This window comes from Silene latifolia, unplaced genomic scaffold, assembly GCF_048544455.1.
Source record: "Silene latifolia isolate original U9 population unplaced genomic scaffold, ASM4854445v1 scaffold_79, whole genome shotgun sequence".
Classification (NCBI taxonomy): domain Eukaryota; kingdom Viridiplantae; phylum Streptophyta; class Magnoliopsida; order Caryophyllales; family Caryophyllaceae; genus Silene; species Silene latifolia.
This window is the reverse complement of record NW_027413701.1, coordinates 3,467,284-3,476,238: the sequence shown is the minus strand read 5'-3', so window position 1 is coordinate 3,476,238 and position 8,955 is coordinate 3,467,284. Positions and strand designations below refer to the sequence as shown.

Here is an 8,955-nt window from a genome sequence, read left to right as displayed (position 1 = left end):
AAGGCAAATTTAACAAAAATAACCCAACGTTTGTTAAGTATTCCAAAAATAACCCAACCTTTTGATTTTAATAAGAATAATCCAACGTTTGCTTTTGGGTTACAAAAATGTCCCAACATTTTACTTATATTTCAAAAAATATAATATAATTATATATTAATCAATCCATTAACTTATTGACCATATATTTTCATAAATAATTATATAAAATTATGAAAAAATTATTTAAGAACAATTTGAAGCATGGAAAAAAAAATTGAAAAAATATTATAGTGCCGTTCAAAATCCCAAAATGCATAAGTGATATGTTTAAAAAATTGTTTGTTTTCTCAAATCCACGGTTTAAAAAATCAAAAGTATTTCTCTCATAACTATTTCCACAAATTTAAAATCTATCTTATTTGTTATTTCTTTTCAAAAAAAATTATATATTTGTTTTATAATTAATTTTTCATTGACAAACTAAAGAAATTATAATTCTTCCAGTTTTTTGGTTGAGTTTTTTTATATATGATATCACAAAATAGACTTTAAAGATTTATGAAACTATTTTACAAATATCATTTATCAATATTTGGTAGAAATTTGTTTAGTTGAGATTTCGGGATATTTATGTGACAAAAATATAAAGGTTGGATTATTATTGTTTAAGTTAAAAGGTCGGGTTATTTTTGGAAGACTTATCAAAGGTTGGGTTATTTTTGTTAAATTCGCCAAACTTAAAAGCAGAATGTGTGAATTGTGATCGGGGAATTGTGAAAGTAAGGGACCCTAATCGTCTAATCGAGCCGAGTCAATATCTCATACTCTCTCTTCTAGTTATTTATTCCCTCTACAATTTTGCACAAGAAGTAAAGAAATGATTTTGAACCATACAAAATACTCTACTCCACATACAAATGAATTTAGACCACACAAACCTTTCCGAAAAAGAAAAGAGGGGAGTAAATTCGACTAACATGAAAAGGAAAAGAGAGAAGAAATAACCGATTAGGAGGAAGTATGAAAAAAAAATTGCAAGGAATTTAATAGTATTAATTTTATAATTTTTGAATAGTTATATTTTCGGAAATATTAAAGTCAAAGACTTACAAAAAAAAGTACTGATTTATATGTAAGAAATCATACTTTTATCTAAGCTCGAACTTTTAAAATAGATGCTTAATTGAATTTGTATGCTTTTCGCAATATTAGTTTACAATTGGTCTCCCTTGTGACGGGTTACCATTTGTGGCGGATATTTTGTGAGATAAAATGGTAACAAAATGGGTTAGTGGAGAAAAGGGACCACATAAATAGTGTTGCAGAGAGAGAAAAAGTAGGTACTTTGTGAGGTAAAATGGTATCCGTCACTCAAGAGTGACGGATATGTGCCGTCACAAACAAGAATTTGTGATTAGTTTAATTGCTCGAATACACTAGCTTGACTCTTAGCACATCAGCCTTAAATATTGAAGCTCCGGCTCTTATTGTCAATAAACTATTTAAAGTTCTTACAGCTACTATAAAATGTAGTTAAAACCTTGTGCTTTTAAGAAGCAACTAATTTGTAGGCATGTGCATAATGCAAGGACTAGTAAATACTCCGTAGATTACTATTTCAAAGGTGTATCCGTGTATGTGAGTTATTGCTACATACTCCCTGAGTCCCTTCTACTAAGTGGCTCATTTCTTTCCTCTTTCCTTTTTCATGTTAGCCCGATTTGTTTTTTTTTTTTTTTTTTGGTGTAAATGTTAGTCCGATTTGTGTGATTCAAATTCATTTATATGTGGGGTATGGTGATTTTGTTAGAAAATTGGGTATGTACGAAACAAGAATTGACAATAATAACACCGCACCGAATCGACTCCGCTTTCCTAATAGAATAATTCGACCCTTAACAGTGTCTGGGTATAATCGAACTTTCTACTGAGATAAGATGGTAGCCTCTGATTTTTGGCACAAAAATCAGAGACGTAATACAGAAATATTTTGTGTAGAATGTTATACGTTCTTTGATGCAAATAGAAGATTATGATTTTCTGTTGTATCTTTTCTTCTCATCATTCATCTATATATATAGAAAGGATTTGGGAAAAAGGGAAACAAGGTGATGTATTTCTGAAGGGTTGTAACTCTTCAGAAATTCAGATACAATTAATTAAATTACGCGGAATTTAATTACTGCACGAAAACTATTCCGCAATCCCGTAAATAATTATACGAGCGTACACTCCGTACTTCCCGAACTCGCATTATATTATTTAGAAATTACCCATCAGTGAACCGACCTTAATTACGCCAAATGAACCGGTAATTACTCTTAAATCACCAACAGTTTTGTATGCTCCAAAATCATTTCCTTATTTCTTATGCAAAATAGAATTGGAAAAAATTAGTGACTAAAAGGGAGTACTGAGCAACAATATATGATGCTCAAATCGAAAAAGTATGTCACTTCAATTTTCTCATTTAATTTGTTCATGAATGGTGAGTTGATGTAAATGTCGTCATGTTAAAAAATTTAAAATGAAAACTTGAATTTTATTTCTCATTCCGATTAAAAAGATTATTTTCATAAATATCGGCCATTATTACACGAATTTTTTAATTTGCCAAACGTTAAATATTTGTTACTGGCCACGTTGCATTACAAATATTTGTCTGTCGACATAATACAGAAAGAAATATTCTTAGTTAGATCTGCTGTACTCCGTCACCGAATTTTCCAACAAATGAGAAAACTGGAACTAGTAATACTTCTTGTATTACGAAACATAATCTTGATAAAATGAAAATGATGCACTTCCATTAGTTAGGATGTACTTTAATATAATGTAGCCGGCTTACTTTATCATTTTTACATATGAAAAAAAAAAAAAAGTAACCCAACCACATAGTCCCTTTATTTTATTTTTTTTTAGAAATCAATTTGACTACACATATGATCTCAATCAGATTTTATCACCAATATAGTATGTTTCATAGCTTATATTAAAATACTTATGCATTAAATTAAGCATTATTTAATAAGAATACTCCAGACTATTGGGCGTCTTCTTAAAATACTACGAACTTTAATTTAACTCACAATAAAGTAATAAACCATACTATTAACCCCCTCTTTTCGTATTATACTTTGGTCGTTTTTTACCCGTAAAATCAGGTTAAAAAGCAAAGTGGGTCCCATTACCACCCCTACATATGACCCTCCAAGCGCCAACCACTATCACTCCATTCTCCTCCGTTCACGAGCCATAACCCCACACCTTGCTCAACCATCTATTGCCCATTTACACTATTCAGGGTATCAGGTTACCCGAGTGTAATATGAGAAGATAACGGCAATACTATAGTTTATTGTGAGTTAAATCGGAGTTCGTAGTATTTTGATAAGGCTGTTAATAATATTGATTATTCGGGTTATATAACCCTTCAATTAATTAAACTTAGCCTACTTGTAACATTCCGTTTGATGTCTATGAGTGTCTTGGTATGGGATTTGGTAGGGGATGATATATTACGGAGCTAGCAGCGTTAAAGGATGGTAGTTGGTAGCGTATGGAGTTAGTGTTGAGAGAGATATAATGGAGTTGATACGATATCGTGAGCCATGCTGTGGAGGTAGGAATAGTTAGTGGAGTTGGTGTTACGAGTTCATGTTTGGGTTGGAGTTTTGTTTCGAGTTCTTAGTTACGTTGTTGTGTCTTGATCGAGTTAGCATGTTTGTTTTTATGTATGGGTTGAACTTCGGGGACGAAGTTCTTTTTAAGGAGGAAAGACTGTAATACTCCGTATTTATATGTCTTGGGGGTACTCTATCGAGTAGCCCTTACTCTGTCGAGTAAGGGCAAGTTGCGAAGATAAATAGTTTCGACTGTTGGGCACTCGATCGAGTAGTCAGGGCACTCGATCGAGTAGAAAAGTACTCGATCGAGTACCTTGGGTACTCGATCGAGTGTCCGGTTTTACGGGGGAGTTTTCTCGGGTTTTGTTAATTACGCGATTAAGGTATTTAAACCAATTCGTCTTTGTTCTAAATCACTTTTTACAAAACCTAAAACCCTGTTTAAGAGAGAAAGCAGTCAGTTCATCTTCCTAATCGCATTCTTGACAATTCCCGGAGTTCAGACGGTCGGATCGTATCGTAATTCGTGTCGTTGGATTCCTTGCGTCGAGGGTAAGCTTCTAATATAATTTATATACTGTTTTGTTAAGAAAAGTGAAACCCTAATTTAGGAGTTGGGGGTTTTTATGAATAGTAATTGAATAGTAGTATCTATGTGTTGTATGGTAGGAGGAGAGTTCATAGAAGAGGCGTTTTGAGACAGCTGTAGATACCGTCTGCGTGTTGTGCTTTCCAGGTAGGATTTCCTACTCAGTATTAGTCCCATAATGGGATGATTGTTGATGTGTTGAGATTGATTGTTTAATATCGTAATTGTGTGGTGACGGTGGTTGATTGTGATTATTGATTAATATCGTAATTGTGTTGTGACGGTTGTGATTGTGATTGTTGTCTCTGGTTCTCGAGATGCGTTCTCGGCTGAGTGGAGTCACTTGCGGGAGTGGCTTCACGCCCTAGTTTCGCCTTCTGTGGAACCCGCCACAGAAGGGATGTGCACATTAATGAGCAGGGTTATCGCTCGTACGATGAGCGGGGCTTAGGTGGGAATGGCTGCGGTCCCCCAACTGGCGGTGGTCCAAAGGGATCGTGATTGAGACGGTTGGTTGGTGTGTGTGTGTGTGTGTGTGTGTGTGCGGTTCAAATTGTCTATTTTGTCTTATTGTTGTTATGTATATTGGTTGTGTGATTAGTCGACCGGTGTTGTTTTGTAAACTGCGGTGATCCATTCGGGGATGGTGAGCAGATATTGAGCAGGTATAGAGATGGTGCTGGGATAGGCTGGGATGGCCACGACATGACGATAGAGTCTTCCCGTAGTTTAGTATTTATTTACATTTCGATTGAGAAAGTTAGCTTGGAATAATGTATCGTACTTTCAGTTTGGTTTCAAGGATTGTATTCATTCATTAAACTATTATAATAAATGTTGTTTCCGTTTTGTCTATTTGATTATCATACCTCGGGCAACCGAGATGGTGATGTCTTCATACTGGAGTGGTCCTGGTAAGGCACTCGGAGTATGGGGGTGTTACACTACTATTGCCCTATTCTTTTGGAGTTAAAGTTACCATTTTAAGTTAAGTTTAGCAAAATTAAAATAAGTTTTGAAAATTTCAAGAATATTAAGTTAAGTTCTCCTACCGCACTCCTACCTATCCCCCATTCATTAAGAAATATGGTGGCAGAAACCTATAAACGGTTTTTTAAAGCTAAATTTTGACGAATCGAAAATAGATTGGAATAAAGCTCCTTTAGGATCTTTAACCCCTTAAAAAGTTTAAACTTGAAGTAACTGTAGCTATGAATAGTGTAGAAGCAAGTCTCCCCCTACCGTTGGATCTTCCCCTCTGTATCTCGGCCCTCCATTTTTCATTCACTCACAACCACATCTTTCCCCTTCTTTCCAAAGCCACTCATTCCCGTCTCACGCTCATTCCTCACTACTCATCCCACCCAGTTCCTCTCAAATATCACAATACCATTATGATGCGACGATGCAAATTTCTTTCTTCCCTACAGGCATCCATATAGGTAGTTATCATCCTCTATGATGCTTTTTTTGTTGATTATTTTCATTGATGTTTTTTTTAGCTTAATTTTATTTGTTCCGATTTATTGTTAAATATATGGTTGTAGTTGAATCAGGCGATCTTTGTTGATTATTTTCATTGATGTTTTTTCAGCTTCATTTTATTTGTTCCGATTTATTGTTAAATATATGGTTGTAGTTGAATCAGGCGATCTTTAAAAAATAGGGTTTGCTCTCATACAGAAGTGCCCTTTGTTATGTGAGTCGTATCTTGTTGTCAGTTGATGCGTGTCATTTTTATGATGTTTTACATCTCTTTCTACACGCATTTCAGAGCTCATTTGTGTAATATTTGCTACATTTCTCCCTATTTCCGTCTACTTCCGTATTTTGTACTTTATTGCAGAAATGTGAAGAATTCGACGGGAAATCAAGCCAAATCCGCCCCGAGTAATCTGCATTGCAAATGACGTAAAGGAATCACTTAAGGAACGAGCTTGGTGCGCGATCCAAGGCCCAAAAGACAAGACCACGAGAATAAAGAAGTCAAGTAGCAGCTCATCCGGTCGATCGACTAGTCCCATCAGTCGATCGACCAACTATCGATTTCTGAAGCTACTTTGTTCTTTGAGGAGAGCGATCGATCGACCAGCCTGAGTAGTCGATCGACCAGATTTCTTTACCAGACGAGAATTAGAAAGTCGTGAATCTCAAGGCCCGTGAAGTTTAGGTTTTAGAAATAAGTTGTTGCGTTTATTGCTATATAACGTAACACTAACATCAAGTCTGATATTCAGAATTTTTAGATCAGAAAATACATTAAGTTTCACATCACAATAGTTTAGTTTATTTTTTCGAGTAATTAGGGTTTGGTATATCGACTTTAGCATTGGAAATTCTGCCATTGTTCTTAATCTTTCCTCTGGAATCTCGGTATCTTTTCTGCCCTAGTATTCAGTTTATTGTTTTGCTTTTATCGTTAGTATAGAATTGATAGTTAGTATTCCCAAGCCAATTATCGTTCCATCATCGTTGTTATTTGTTTTAAGTATGAATTCCGTAATTGCCATGAGATTTATTATCGTTTTTACCTTCATCATGAGTAGCTAAATAGTTAGTGCTAGGATGTAGGCGATTTATGGTTAGGCGGCATTAGATTAGACACGGACTGAACCCGCGTGTCAGTCGATCGACTGACATAGTTGGTCGATCGACTGACCTTGTAAGGTAACCCTTCGTTTTAATTGTTTTTAATCTTGTATTTAACGAATCGAATGCATGCGACCAGTTAGATACCTATTTTGTGACCGACCCATTAGATCGAAAGATAGGGTAGGTTGCTTGACCGTCAATTAATTCGACTAAACTGTGCTAAGATCGAAAGATAGGTATAGTTTAGACCATTAGTCGCTTTTCAGGACGAAAGTTAGTATTAGTGACATTAGGGACCTATAGCGAGATCGAGAGATGCTATTTGTTAGGAGTGGACCGAGAGGACCTCTTAATTCCCGCCTTACCTGTGCTTATTTCAGACCGACTTAGTTTGCTGCCGCCGAAGCTATAATGACCCGATCATCCTAGTACCCTTCTTTTATCTGTTTAATTCGTATTTTTAGTTTATTTTCCTTTTATTGCCATTAGCTATAGAACAATTCAAATAAACCCCCATAATTGTTACCTTAGACTTTCATTAGACAACTAAAGTTTACAACCAAGCCTCCTTGGGATCGACCACTGTTACCACTAGCCTAGGTTAGTCTTAATAGGAATTATAAATTTTATCTTTGGTACTCACAACGACGGGTATCGAATTTTGGCGCCGTTCTTAGGGAGGCAATAGTCCTAATTTTAGTTGTTTAATTTTCAGTCTTTCTTAGTTTAAGGAACATCCGTTCCTTAAACTATTCTTATATTTTGTTGTAGTTTCCTCTTATGCGCAGTCACGGGGTGGAGAATTAGTACCATTGAACCCGAGATTGAGAGATCCTTGCGCGAGTTGAGGCGAAACACGACGAGTATTACCGAAACGGAGAGGAAGAGCCGAGTACTCTGTCAAGCTATCACGAGAACGAATTGTTCGAAGAAGACCCACAATCTTCACCCGTTTCCACTTCTTCAGCCGAGACAGTTACTTCTCCGGAAATTCCAGTCATGGCCGAGGAAGCAAGTATAGCTAGTTTTTCCGAGCCGACAGTGACAATTTATACAAGGGGTTCGAGTTAGGAGATGCCGAAATTCGAACCAAAGCCTCGCTACATCACTATGGTCGAGAGAAATCGTTTGGGGAGCTGCAAATGAAGATGCGGCTAGACATATGGAGACCTTTATTGACTCTGCTTTGCTCCATTCCCCCACCACCGGGCGTGACCCGGGATCAAATCAAAGAAACCATGTTCATCTTCTCCTTCGTGATGCTTTGCAAGGAGTGGTATAGAGATCTGGCCGAGCCGCTCGGAGATCACCGATTGGAATACATTGGCATTGGCGTTCTACAAGAAGTACTTTTCTGCTTCAAGGACGATCACTATTAGAGCCCAAATCACGGGTTTTAAACAAGGGCCGGATGAGAATTTCCATGAGGCATGGGTCCGATTCAAGAAGTTAGTGCGAACCATACCGCACCATGGATTTGAAAAGTGGAGCTTGTGCAATCATTTTTACAATGGGTTGTACGACGATCAGAGGGCCATTTTGGATCTTTGCGGCCAATGGGAGATTTGCTGAAAATTTGGGAGCAACCAAGGGGTGGAAGATCATTGACGATCTAGCTACCCACAAGGCCGAGTATGGGAATTCGAGAGGGAACCAGAGGAGAGCTGCTGAATCTTCCTCTGTTGCTGCACTTGAGGCTCTCACCGCAAGATTTGACAAGTATGAGCTAGGAGGAGCCTCTAAGGGTGGGATATACCAAGTCAACGCTGTTTCAGACGGTCCCTTCCTTTGTGAAAGGTGTGGAGTTGAGGGCCATGTCTCGAAGAACTGCCCTAGTCCCTTTGAATCTTGTGCTGCCTTTCAACACTACAGGCAGAACAACACCTACTACGAGCCACCGCATCCGAATTTGAGTTGGAGAAGCCAGAATGTTTTGAATCCAACTCAACCTCCGCCGCAGCAGCAGCCATATGTACCTCCGCATCAAAACCAACAGCAATACCAAAAGCCTCCTTATGTGCCGCAGCAGCAACAAACACAAAACTCTGAGTTTTCCGAGCTGAAGAATCTGTTGCTAAAGGAGTCCCAAGCAAGAGAGGCCGGGATGAAGTTGCTAGAGAGCCAAATAGCTCAGTTGGCTAGCAAAAGTAACACTCGAGCTCCCGG

At 37.4% G+C, this 8,955-nt stretch overlaps 1 non-coding gene across 1 annotated transcript; it reads right to left on the bottom strand.

The window, feature by feature from the left end:
* Nucleotides 1-8,160: 8,160 nt before the first annotated feature.
* LOC141640470 (small nucleolar RNA R71) lies at nucleotides 8,161-8,267 on the bottom strand. Its single transcript, XR_012543002.1, has one exon. It is a non-coding gene; the product is annotated as a small nucleolar RNA R71 (small nucleolar RNA).
* Nucleotides 8,268-8,955: the final 688 nt, after the last annotated feature.